This window comes from Chenopodium quinoa, unplaced genomic scaffold (assembly GCF_001683475.1).
Source record: "Chenopodium quinoa cultivar QQ74 unplaced genomic scaffold, ASM168347v1, whole genome shotgun sequence".
In the NCBI taxonomy this organism is placed as follows: Eukaryota; Viridiplantae; Streptophyta; class Magnoliopsida; order Caryophyllales; family Amaranthaceae; genus Chenopodium; species Chenopodium quinoa.
The window spans coordinates 1,270,518-1,284,943 of record NW_018743813.1 but is presented as its reverse complement, the minus strand read 5'-3'; the positions used below and the strand labels follow the sequence as shown (position 1 = coordinate 1,284,943).

The following is a 14,426-nucleotide window of genomic DNA, read 5'->3' as shown; positions in this document are numbered from 1 at the left end:
TCTAAAGTCTAAGGGTCTTAAAAGGTTGTAAAGTATTGGCAATGGGTAAGGTAGGTGAAAATAATTTAAAATGTGGAGTTAAATCCTAAATGAAGCGCAAGAATCACGATTCTCAAAAACAAAGCTCAAGAGATGCAATTCACATTCCACAATAAAAATTGATCACACTCTTACACATCCCAAACTCTCTATGTTTTACACACTCAAATCACCTTTTTCAAACTTCAAAGCTTTTATTCATATGTCCTCTCCTTTTTCACAATTCGGACGGCTTTTCTCTTTTTTTTTCATTTCTTTTTTTTCAAAAACAAACTTTCATATTACATCTTTACAATTAAGCTCACTTTCAAACTTGCTCAAACCAACTATCGATCACTATTCTTGATTTATACACAATAAGCTCAAACAAACCTTGCGAGATAAACGCTTTACAACTAAGGGTTGGTAAAACATCGGCCATCGGGTTTGTAACATGGGTAACCAAGAATGGAATTAAAGGCTCAACATGGTTAGCAAGTAAGATGATGTAAAAAGAAAATTAATTTGTAACAAAACAAAAGGAACAAGAATAAGAAAAATGAAAAGGGTGCCCTCTTCCTCCCTTAAAAGTGTCAAGTCGGTCTTGGGAGCTACAAGTCAACACAATGATCGAAACATGCGTAATCAAGGATCCAAATATGCCACTTAAGAAGAATGATGAAGGCTAGAGCAATAAAACCTCACAGGATTCAAAAACAAAGCAACTACCAATTAAGGGGATCAAATCCACAAATGGGAAGCGACTCCATCTTACTACAATTCAATGGCTTAGAGTTCCACATGATAACAAACGTTCTAACCAACTACCTTCGCCTAGACTCATCTACATTGATCAACAATAGACTCAAACTGTGTATTCATCACTGGCTTAATTAGAAATAGATATTCTACACATATTCATTCACGTTTCGAATCCAAATATGAGCATTATTCCAAAAGTTTATGCAATTAGACAAATTTATCACAATCCAAAAATAGAGGAAAAGACTATGAGGAAAATCATATAAACTAGACTACACATCCTCATAACAGAAGCTTTTCCTATATAGCACACATATATAAACAACTAAGTAATCTAAACAAGCTAAATGGCTCATATAGAGGCATGAAAATCACATAATAATCCCAATCGACAAACAAGTGATCGATTGATATCAACATCAATGATCCCAGGTTCTTTAGAACCGATCAAACATCCTCGAACCATTCAACTTCTTCCTAAACTAAATATCCTAAGCACACAAAAACAAAAAACTAAAGGAAAAAGGGAAAGATTTCACCAGATGCTTCTTGAAAACACACTAAGACAACATGAGATGCAGCGAAGCTCCTAATGCTACCTCCATGAGTCTTCATATCTGCACAGGTTAGATAGAAACAAACCAAAACGAAACAAAAAGAAACTCGTTTTTTTTTTTTATAGGAATATGAAGAAAAACAAGGGAAAATCAACACGGAAACCATTCACCCCCCCAAGCTAGTATAGACATTGTCCTCAATGTCAGGCATCGAGAGACTACCTAGAAGGCAAAAAGGGAAAGAGAAAAGTACCTCATTGACTGGGTCTCGAGTTTCCTCCCGGAAGCGCTTCTTTAACGTCATTAGCTTGACGCAACACATGGATTACAGGTTACCCATAATCAATACTTGCCATTGCAGTGGAGATAAGCTCACCATTCTTATTCTTGACAATAGTCACCGCCCCTTTCTTAGGTACTACAAACACAGGGGAAACCCTTCCTTGATGTGTTGGAAGGGGTTTAAGCTTTACCTTTGGTGCTTCATTAGCCTCCTTTGCAGTGGCCACATCTAATGCATCTAGAAATTGCTCCTCCATGTCCCTGTTTTCCTTATTCTCATTCAACTCAAAATCATGATTAGTATAGAATAATTCTTTACGCATATAAGAGACAATGGAATCAACAGTGTCAACCATCATGCAATTATCAGAATTAGAACAAGGATATTTCATAGTTTTGTTTAAATCAAAATCTAAAACCTCCTTTCCTACTTTCAATGAAATCTTGGCACCCTTTACATCAACAAGGGCACCCGAAGTAGCTAAGAAAGGACGTCCTAGAATTATAGGTATATGAACATCCTCATCCATATCTAGGACCACAAAGTCAACAGGTATGACAAACTTCCCCACCCTTAGGGGAACATCTTCCACCTTACCCTTTGGAAATTTGATCGATCGATCGGCTAATTGAAGGGATATGTTAGTGGGAAGAAGTTCTCCTATATTTATTCGTTGATAAACAGAATATGGCATGAGACTAACACTGGCTCCAAGATCACACAAAGCATTATTAATATTCATTTTCTTTATAGCACAAGGGATTGAAAAGCTACACGGATCTCCTAACTTAGGAGGCATTTTATTCATTATTATAGCACTACAGTGTTCAGTGAGGTTAACAGTTTCTATCCCTTCACAGTTTCTTCTACCACTCAATATATCTTTTAAAAACCTAACATAGTTAGGCATTTGCTTAATAGCACCAGTGAATGGTATAGAAAGGTGGACTTCTCTCAAAGTCTCCAAAAACTTCCCGAATTGGGCATCTAGCTTATGTCTCACATGTTTTTGGGGGTAGGGGAGTCTATGTAATAGGTCGGGTTCATTGGTCTGTGCTCCCACCTGTTCCTTTGGGACCTCAATAATTTTATCTTTTTCTCTAGTCCTCTCATCCTCACTTTCTACAACATTATCAGTGATAGGTGGAGTCATAGGTTGACTCTTTGGTGGTATTACATTGTCGCTCCCTATCAAAGTCTTTCCACTCATAGTGGTGATAGCATTCACAGAATTTTTAGGGTCAATACCTTGAGGCGGTAGTTTTGAAACTCCAACCCCATCTTTTATAGCACTAGCCAACTAAGAAATCTGGGTTTCAAGCATCTTATTATGTGTCATCACTTCACTAAACTTTTTATCAGTGGTGGACATAAAAGTGTTGAACATTTTGGCCTGGGACTCCATCATTTCCTCCAAGCTAGATCTCTATGGTGGTCCTTGAGCATAATAATTATCATTTGTAGCTCGGGAACCACGCACATTAGATTGTTGGGGATTTTGATTAGAGTACCCCTTATTATTATTCCAGTTTCCCCTGTTATTAATGTCGTTTCCCCCTTGATTGAATTGCCCTTGGGAATTATGATTCATTTGATTACCCTGTTGGTATTGGTTTTGATTTCTAAAACCACCATGTTGATTATACGGTCCTTGGGGATTTTGGTCCCTTTGGCCCCTATTTCCCCACTTGTTTTGATAATCAAAATCATTACCTCCCTGATTATAATTGTTCCCTCTTTGATTAGGTGGCAGATATCTATTATTATCATTCCTAGGTCCGTTATCATAAGACATAGCATTGACCTGTTCATTATTATATCTTTACCATCATTATTATTAGGATCATATGAGGGATCAAAATTACAGGCAGAGGTATCATGATCATAAGACCCACAGTTATCACAGAAAATACATCCTACAGGCATATTAGAAATGGAAGGATTAGGATTCATACCTCTCCCCTTAGATTAAGAGGGAAGATCTTGCAATGGTACGGAATCGAGCTTGGCTTTAATCGCTGACATCTCCTTCCCGAGGTTCGTAATTTGTGATGTCAGGTTGCTAATGGCATTGAGGTGGTCCACTGAATAGAGCGCTCCTCCACTCTTGTTCACAGCATCTCGCTCGCCGTCTTGCCAATCCATGTGGTGTCGTACCACATCTTCGATAATATCTATGACCTGCTCTTCAGTTTTGTTCATTATTGGGCCACCTGCTCCCGCATCCAAACTGGTTTTCCCTTGAGGACTTAATCCTCCATAGAATATCTGTAGCACCTGGTATGTTGGAATTCCGTGATGCGGACACTCTCTCTGGTACTCCTTGTACCTTTACCATGCTTCATAGATCGACTCTCCACTCCTTTGCCGAAACCCTTGAATCAAGGCTCTAGCATCGGCCGTCTTCTTTTGAGAATAGAATCTTCCCAAAAATGTTGTCGTGACATCATCCCAAGTGTGTAGAGTATTTGGTTTTACCTCCTTCTCTAACCATTCGAGGGCTCTCCCGATGAGTGAAATTGGGATAAGCTTTAATCTCACGAACTCTTGGTTCACCCCATTGACTTTGATAGTGTTGCAGTACTTCTCAAATTCATTCAGATGAGCCAAAGGGCTCTCATGCTTGGCACCACTAAACTGCCTTCGCTCGATGAGGGTGATCATGGCCGGCCGGATCTCGAAGTCATTAGCTTCAGTAGTGGGTGGAGCAATCCCACTTGAAGCTCTATACGCCCCAAGAGTTCCCAACTCCTTAAGGGGTCGTGGTGCTTGCAGATTAGGTTGGCGCGGTATGTCTTTCATTGGAACCTGTTGTGTGTTGTGTTCCTTTCCTTGAGAGTTTGATGACGTCGATCGAGATTTACGATTGCTCTTCAAAGTACTTTCGATTTCGGGATCGAAGGGTATTAACTCTCCCTGTTTAGACCTGCGCATACACACTAACCAAACCAATCAAATAACAGGGCTACAAGTGTAGCCAAAAAGAAAAATCTTTTTGTATTTTTGTTTGAAGAACTAGACTCAAGAAATCAAAAAGCAATCAACAAACACCGTTCCCTGGCAACGGCGCCATTTTGACAAGGGTTAAATCGGTCGCTACAATCTAACTCTCAATCAAACAATACTTATACGAACACCCTATAACCAAGTACAATGGCAAATAAAGGTTCGGTCCACGAGGAACGAGAGTAATTGCAAATCAATCTTAAATCTAAGCTAGTTCGAAATCAATGGAAAATGGTGTTCTAAAATACTACTAATAAGATGGAGTAAATCAATAAACGAAGACACTAGGGAGAATGGGAATTCACCAAACCATCGGTAACTACGCAACAAGGAATCATAGAGACAAACGGGATATGCAAAGACTATATGTCTGATCAATATCGTGCGATAGGAAGACAACGGGCAATACTAAGCATGGATTTCTCATGCACTCAACATTACTCGATACATAATCAAACCACATTCAATAATGAAATACTCAATTCACAATCTCTTATTCAAACCAAGAATAACATGCAATCAAATTCAAGATTATAGGTTAGCTACTCCTATTATAATGAATTAACATGCAATCGCATATAATCAATTTAATCACAATCCGTTTATCAAAATCAATCCTCAATTACATAGATTACCTAGGTCGGGTTTCTTCCCGAAACCCTAGCTAGGAGACTACTCACACATATTCATAATCAAAGCAATAATGAATTCCAAAAGCATAATAGATATAAACATGAGTTCTGATTAAGGAATAATAAAGCTTGATTAATAAACAAGAATGAATAATACTAATTTTATTGATGCGAATCAATGGAAAAGTTCAGAACTTTGATATCCGTCGTCAATGAATAATACAAAGAATCTTCACAAATCTTGCATCAAATCAATCCAAGAAAACCAAAATCGCTAGAATAATCTCTAAGAAAACTAATGAATCTCTAATACTAAGAACGTTCTCCAATAACTCTCTAAAAAGGCTCTCAAAACTATCTCTCAAACTGTCTAAAAACGCCCCTTAAAATCGGGCCTTATATACGCCTTCTAATTCGGAGAAGTAAAGTGCGCGGATAACCCTCGATCAGCACGGCCGTGCTATATTTGGCACGGCCGTGCTATATTTGGCACGGCCGTGCTAGCTTTTCAATAGCTAAACCGGATTTCATCTTTAATTTGGCACGGTCGTGCTATATATGGCACGGCCGTGCAGATTCCTGGCACGGTCGTGCTGAAAATGACACGGTCGTGCTGAATATGCTCTAACACGAGGCTCATACTGAAGCTGACACGGGCACGGGCAACATCTGGCACGGTCGTGTTAATGGCCTGCACGGCCGTGCTGGTGCGTGGATACTGACACGGCCGTGCTATTGGCTTTCACGGCCGTGCTGCCTAGCCTGGGGATGCTTACTCATAGGCCAGTACGGGTGTGCCTATGGTAACACGGTCGTGCTGCCTGTGCTATGTAATCAATGCACGGCACTTGAACTTCCCTAGCTCCTCGGACTTCGGTCAAGGCTAGCTCGGTTACGCATCAAGGGCTCGGGATCCGACTAAACTCGGTTGATATTACCTGAAAATACATCAAAAACAAACCGAAAACCCGTGAAGCACGTAATATGGGGGACGTAAGCATAACAAGGCAATAATCGGCCAAAACGGCCCCATATACATCCAAAATCATCCTAAAATATGCTCTAAAGCGCGCCCTAAAGTGCGCTTGTCAGCTACGGAACCCTCCGCGGGCTTTATGGGCAGCACCCGCGTGCGGCAAGATAAACCCGCGCCCACGGCCAAAGATGTCGCGCCCGCGGCTAATCCCCTGCTCACAAAAATCAATCAGGGGGTCGCGGTCTCTCTGAGATGGAGCGCCCTCTCCAGATTTCCCGCACCCGCGGAGAGCCCGCGGGGAAACCGCTGGAAGCTCCTGCCAAAATCTTGCAATTTGCTCTTCTTGAGCCCGCACCCGCGGCTCCACTAACCTGCGCCTGCGGCCTGCTGGAAATACCTTGGAGACCTCTCTGAGGCCTCTCCAAGGCCTCTCTAAGCCCTCTCTAGCCAAATGCTTCTTCCTTACTTGATTATTAAGGCCCCAACTTGATTCCTTTGCAAAGGTGATTCTCCAAATACCTACACAAGCAAACAAAGAAAGGAAATAAAAGGAAAAAGAGACAAATAAAAGGAAAACACAAGGAAAACACGAGAACCATAAAGAAAAGAGGAGAAAGAGAAACCTAAGGAAAAAGGACAAAAAATAAGAGAAGAAAGCATGAAAAAGGGAAAGAAATAAACCTTAAAGACTACCCTATGAGTGCCATAAATGACACTCATCAACATCATATCACCTTTCACCCTTCAAATATGCAATCCTTTTTCATAAACCACTTTGAGCCTCGTCTAACGATAGACCTTTCATTTTTAACCTATATCTACCTAACCTTGGGATGGGATGGTGTGCAACTTATGCAATTTTCAATTTCATAAAAAGCATGAGTGACTTCAAAAGATTACAATAGCTCAAGGTAAAAAAATAATAAAAATAAATAAAGTGTACAAAAGGTCAAGTGTTCCAATGTCTTTGACATGAACATGTCTTTGTTATGAACACGTCTCAGATTGCGTTTCTTATCGAGTGCTCGGTACCGTGTTTAAGAAACATGAATGCCAAGTGAGTGATAGACCGCATGATCGGGATTTCCCACACTTATAAAATAAAAAAATACAAAAGGAAAAAAAAAGAAGAGAGCAAAAATAAATAAAGCAAAAAAAAAGAGTAAGAAGCCTCAAGCATAAAAATACAAGTATTCCAAAAACAAAGTTGCACACCTTGGGGGGCTTATCTAGGGTCTTGAGCCTTTTATCCCTTTCTTCTTCAACCTTTAGCCAAACCACTTTACAACCCTTAAAAAGACCTTTTTGAGGTATACACACACTTGTGCGATGTTCGGCTAGAGCTACGTTCGGCCTGATTCCAAACGGATACGTAGGCAACCTCACATCAAGGCGCGACCGTAAAAAAAACATGCATTCATATTTACATTCATAGTTAATCATATCAAGGGATCTCCAATGCTCATCCCTTTTCACTTAGAGCTAGACTTGGAGGCTTGATCCATACATCATTAGCTTACTTTGCCTAAGAGTCACCATCATTTGACTCTTCTTGAAATAATCTTTTTCCACACACTTAGCCCTTGCGGCCTAACTTTAGTATCATTTCACACATCGCACAGATACATGACCAAATATACTTCCCTTAGGAACCCTTTGTCATGAAATCTTAACACAACGCTGAAGCATGCTTCGTCATATCAAGATCAATCATCATTGCATCATAAAGTATGAAGTACTTAGCCTCCGCGCCTAATTTACCTAAATACTTTCAATATCGAGTCAAATAGGACAGTCTAAGATGTTACAACATTTGATTAAGCTCATTCAACATGCACCTCCAAAACTTCGTTTCTTTCTTTTTTTCCGCGTCTTTCTTTTTTGTAGAAAGTCGGTACCCTCCACAAAAATAACGAAATTTTTTTGCTTTTTTGCATTTTCGAGTTGCATGATCACAATACAATGCACACAAGGGTCATGAGTCACACGTGTCGTTTCCCTTCGAGTCGAGTTAACCTTGAGTCAACCACTACGAGTCAAGTTCATACTTTGAGTTGTGTCAAGTCAATGAGTCAAGCAATCTTAAACCTTAGGTCAACCCTATCATAATTAAAGAAATTAGCAAAGTCCTATAGTCAAGGATAAATAGTTTAAGATGTTACAATCCTTGTACTGTAAGAGACAACGTTAACAGATTAAGCTCATTCAACATGCACCTTCAAAAACTTCGATTCTTTTTCGGGTCTTTCTTTTTCGTGAGAAAATCGGTACCCTCCACAAAAATGACGGAAAATTTTTGCTTTGTTTCCATTTTTTGCTTCACACGATCACCATACAATGCACACACGGGTCATGAGTCACACGTGTCGATTCACCTCGAGTCAGTCAATCGTAGAGAGTCAAGTTTATACCTTGAGTCATGTCAAATCAATGAGTTAAGCAAGACTAAGTCTTAGGTCAACCCTAAAGAAAGAAAAGCAAAGTCCTATAGTCAAAGATATAAATGTAGGTGCATCCCAGCGAGCAAGGACATTCCCGGATCTTTTTTTCGAAAAAAACCGCGAATATGACATAGGAGATTCCTCTAAAATAAGAGGAGTTACATGGGTTAGTAAATTAGAGATGAAGAGCTTGAATTTATAAAATATTTGAGCGGATTTGGTTGAAAGGAAACGACCAAGCTTAAAGTTCGGAGCAAAACCAAGCAACAGCGGCAGCAAGAGCAGAGTAGGGAAGACCCGACTCCAGCACCAGATGACAAGGCTGTCATTTGGAAACAATATCTGGCGTATGGCAACAGAGTTCAGCGCCTGGCGCTAGATCCCAGCGTTTGGCGACAGAGCCAATTCTTGGTGCCAGCAATATTTCAGCAGCGACAGAGCTCGAAGCCTCTCAAAAAGGTTATTTCGATCTCATACATCAATTTTGGGTTCCTTGGTACGCCGGTTAGCCCTTATAAGCAAATTGATATGATTAGTAGTCGGCACGATTACAATCGTAGTAAGTGATTGACCTGACAAAAAATCGTCTCACTTAGCTTAAGCGCCTAAAACACTGGCTCATTACAAGCGCCAACGTATCGGTTTAAAAGTAATAACTTAGATGACATTAATTCCAAATACGGATTGTCGCACATTCTTCTTAAACGACAATTTTTTCGAAAATTGGATTGTCATCCCCAACTAACAATATTTCCAAAAATGGATTGTCGTGCATCTTCTTCCACGAAATTTTTTCCAAGATTGGATTGTTATCTCTAGCAAAGTTTCCAAGCGTGGATTGTCGTGCTCCTTCTCTGTTTGACAAGTTTTTCCAAGTTCGGATTGTCATACATTCATGGATCTTTGGCAAGTTTTCCAAGATTGGATTGTCATACACCCAGTTCCCTATGGAAAAATTTCCCAAAGAATTGTCGTAGTTCTCTACTCATCATAAATTTCGGCAAAAAGTTCCTCAACGGGGATTGTCAATCATTTCAGCAAGTGGCAAATTTTCCCGAATTGGATTGTCGATCGACTCTTTTTTGGCAAATGTTCTAAGACACGGATTGTCAATTGTTGCAATATTTTCCTAAGAGGATTGTCACATAGCATTGGCAAATTTCCAAGGTGGATTTCTTTCAGGAGTTATATTCCAAGATGTGGATTGTCGATCGTAGAAAAAATCTTATGACAGATTGTTACGAACCATTGGCAACATTTCCCAAAGATTGGATTTTAACAAATTTTTCGAGATACGAATTGTCGCTTCATCGTGGCAACATTTCCAAGGATGGATTGTTACGTGGCTTTGACAACTTTCCCTAAATCGGATTTTCATACATCATACAAGAGTTGTGATGGAAACTATTCCCGAAGAAAAGAGGATTGTCATAACAGCAAAAGCACCGACATACTGGTTCACAAGTAGCAAAGCGCCGACGTACTGGCATAGCAGCATTAAGGATCAACGAGCAGTGATCTTTTCGAAGACTATCACAACGGGTATTGGAGGCAGTTTCAAGTGTAGCAGTCTTCAAGGGGCATTCTCTAGCATGCAGAAGATCGTCAAAACAAATAGAAGGATGGTGTTCCCTAGCTTGTGGAAGGTTATCACAACAACAGCAATGCAGCAACAAATCGGTTACCTTCAGAGACGTGTGCTTGACGGTGCAAGATACACGTTTCTTAACTCTTTTATCTATTTAACTAACGCTAGTTTCGCAGGTATTGGTGTTACAAGAATGATTTAGGATTACAGAGCGTTCTGAATTATTCTCCGTCCCTATCGCTACTTTGACTTTTGTTTTCGAAACTTGCGAATCTCCAAACTCAGTCAAAGTGGGGGCTTCTGTAGACACCCAAATGTGTCTCCCCAAAACCAAACCCGGTGATGAATACCTTTCATGTAATTTGATTAACGAACAAAGAAAAAGTGTGAAAAGTCTATTGATGAGAATGTTTTTATTAAAATATCCTTTCTTTCTGTTTTTGAAAATATTTCTTTTCTTACCTAATTTATTAAATTATTCCAGTTAGCTTGGTCCATGATAAGGGTCCAATTATGGTGTAGTTTTATGGGGCTTGAAAATACCTTTACAACGATATATTATAAGCCCAATTCCGATGAATAAGGAGGAAGTTATGGCCAAAATACTAAACTTAGCCCAGTTTAGTTTTTACCTACGGCCCAATGATCTAGAGGAGGGCCTATTATTAATTATCATTCATAAAGATATAAGGATTGATTATGGTATTCTAGAATATTCTAGAAGGTTCTTATAAATCCTAATGGAGTTAGGATTGATAATTATGTTTCAAAGAGTTTGAATTGAATAAAACTACTCATTTTTAGAATCCTTGTTTTGTACAAAGTGGAATATATTCAGATTTTATTTTCGTGCCACATAATGTTTGTCCAAATTTTATATAGCTGAATATATCTTCAAATTATCTTTCCAATAATATATTATAATATTAAATCCGAGCTATAACGAAAACGATATGAATGAGATTCAAAACTCTATCCAAAACTGACACCCTTCCACTATGTCGGCCATATGTTTCTTTTACAACATATTTTAGTCTAATTCTTATTGGGTTGGAAAGTAGACTTCAAGAGATTTCCAACGACATATTATATGCCTTATTTAGACTTCCAGATTAAAAGATATGATAAAAACAAAAATGCGTGAAACTGATTATTAGCGTCTGGCGCTAAGGCTTGGCCCCTGGCGTTAACCTTCAGCGTCTGGCGCTAATGTCTGGCGTTTGGCGCCACGCGCGTGTTTGACGCTGCGATCATGTTTTATTCTTTTTAAAACTCTGATTCGTTTTTTTATCCATCCGACTCATTTTCTCTATAAATAGCCTCTTAAAATTCTGTTTTCAATCATCAAAAATCATCAATTTCTACCAATTCTTCTCATCAACTCTCATCAAGAATTTCTTGATTCCCTATCCCTCTTTCCAACCAATCCTTTTACAAACACAATTTCTCATACATTAGCACTAGACACACCTAGCATATTTCGAAGTTGCCTTCGCCCTAGACGTGAAAGGTTTAAATTTCTGAGGGTTTGGTCCCAAATCATTGTTTCAATTATTTAATTTAATTGTTGTTTATTATTTTTCTTGAAATTACTAACGCGTGTATTTTTTTATTAGAAAGAGATACGAGGCATCCAAGTAAGTGCTTTAAGTGATATTTTGATACAGAAATCATGTTTAGATTGCGTATTATGATTCCTGCGATGCTTCCTATTTTCTTTCCTAATATTCATGTTAGTGTCATGTTAGGGCAATATATATTTGATTTTTATTGTTTAGTGACATGCTAGGGGTTGTTATTAATCTTGTTAGTATCATGCTAGGATCTTGCGATTATTATTATGCTTTAACATGATTATGATAATTGTGATTGTTGTTATTATGATTTTGATTATTATTATTATTATTATTATTATTATTATTATTATTATTATTATTATTATTATGTTGCTTGATATATATTTATTGTTCACTACAACAAAAATAGACTAAGAGACCTGTTAAAACATGCCTTAGAGACCCGTTTATAAAAACAAATAGACCCGTTAATAGAGATAAGTGGTCTGTTTGGTGTGGTGTATAATTGATGCACTTTACAGGGAAGGGACCCGTTATTTGCAATTGGGGGTCTCTTTAAGGGGTGTCAAATAAACCACATACATTAAATTACGGGTCTGTTTGATCCCTTTTTTTTAAAAAAAAATACTAATTTTCATATTTATTAAAATTTATGTTTTTTACGCTAAGATAATAAATAGCTGATTTTTTTTGGCAAATTATGAAATTACAATTTAACATCATTTGTATTTCTTTTAAATAACAACAATAGTATTATACAACATTTACAAAGCTACAGATCCATATTTACAAGTATATAATTACAAAACAAAAAATTGCATATCTTTAGTTCAACAAGTTATACAAACACTCTGCAAAAAAAAAAAATTATGCATACACAATTCCTAAACATACAACATACAGTATATAAGTTCTAACTAAATTCAATTGACAATAATCTTTCAACCCCACGCACCAAAGTTTTGCAGTCAACAAATTTGCAAATTGTGATTCTTTGGTTATAAAATACTCTAGATGAACACGCATAATTATGTCTTTCTTCCTATAGTTGAAAATTTTCGTCCACTATCTCCATCTATTTCATATACTACAGTAATCAAGTACAACCCAAACTAATAATCAAAATACCATCCATAAGAAGAAATTGGACATAAAAATTGAGAATAAACTAAAATAGAAATTAATCATTAATTAAAGAGAATTCAAATAGTCCAAGTTTATGAATATGAAATCCCCAAAATCAAGATCAAGAAAACTAAAATCCAAACCCAAACTGATAGATCTAAAAAAACATAAAGAGTTATCCACCCCAATTACCAAAATACCTTCATTTTTTTGAACAAATCACAAAAACAAAAAAACCCAGAAACCTCCATCCTAACCGACATCAAGGCCAATTAAAAACGGCAAACAAGCTGACCACGCACGATTTCAGGTTTGAATTCTGCAATTATTCAAACAAAAAAGAAGAACATAGACATCATTGTTAAATCCCAGCATACGATCTAAGAGACGGAGTAAAAATCACAAATAAGACAGAAAACTATATACCTTAGAGCATGATTTTCTTATGGAGATGGTAGGAGTCGCTTCAACAATGAGTGGAAATTTTTATATCTTGAATACAGAAAGTAAATGGAAAATGGCGGATTCGGATGAGCGAGAAGATGAGGATTTTAATTTAGGGGTTGAGGTTAGGGTTTTGAGGAGAGAGAATGCCAAAATATATAGATGAGGAACATGTGAGTTTAGATGAGAACATAAAATGAATAAATAAAACAATAAGAGTAATAAGAACACCCTTTGGGGTTTTTTTCAAAAAAAAAAAATAACAGTAATATGAAATGGAAAATAAGAGTAGAGAATGTGTTAAAGGCCGAAGGAAGAGACCCGTGAAAAAAATTTGATCTTTTGTTCTTCAATCAAGTGTGTGGGCTCTAGTACACCTAAGAGACCCGTTGAGTGCATAATTAGGTCTTTTATATCTCATATATTCTTAAGTGGTGGGCCCTAGGATATATAAGAGATCTGTTACATTAAATATTGGATCTCTTACATCAAACAGACCCTTTCGTAAAATAACGGGTCTTTAATAAGCGGTATGTTTTCCAAATTTTGTAGTAGTGGTTATTGCTTGATGACATCTTTTATGCATATTTAAAGAGAATTTTTACTTGCAATCACACTTAATAAGATAATTAATAATCTTGTTTAGGGTTAATATGATTATAATTCAATTGATCTCCAGTAATAGTTTAGTTTATTCATTAATATTCAACCAACATAGATAAACAGGTTTAGAGTATACCTAATGATTGTATGTTATTCAGAAAGCGCACATGAGTACGATCTGAATAAAGTAGAGGGCTATTATTAGGGCAGGTTCAATCTCTTTTAGGTTGGATTTGTACCTTCATCCCCGAACTACCAGTCATGGTTCCAGACCTATTGGAGTTGGCAATCTCTTGGATCGTTAAGGGGTGTAACCCTCACCTCGTGAACGGTTTAGAAGTTTCTAAAACTTGTTCACGACTCTTTTTCTCTATCTTCTTTCCCTTTGGACGCCACCTTACTTTAGTGTATGAT

The 14,426-nt window shown here is 37.7% G+C and overlaps 1 long non-coding RNA gene across 1 annotated transcript; it reads right to left on the bottom strand.

Moving 5' to 3' along the window:
• Positions 1-13,004: 13,004 nt before the first annotated feature.
• Positions 13,005-13,624, bottom strand: LOC110685411. The gene is made up of 2 exons (XR_002504034.1): positions 13,392-13,624; positions 13,005-13,284 (listed from the first exon to the last, which is right to left on the bottom strand). It is a non-coding gene; the product is annotated as an uncharacterized LOC110685411 (long non-coding RNA).
• Between the last annotated feature and the right edge of the window lie 802 nt (positions 13,625-14,426).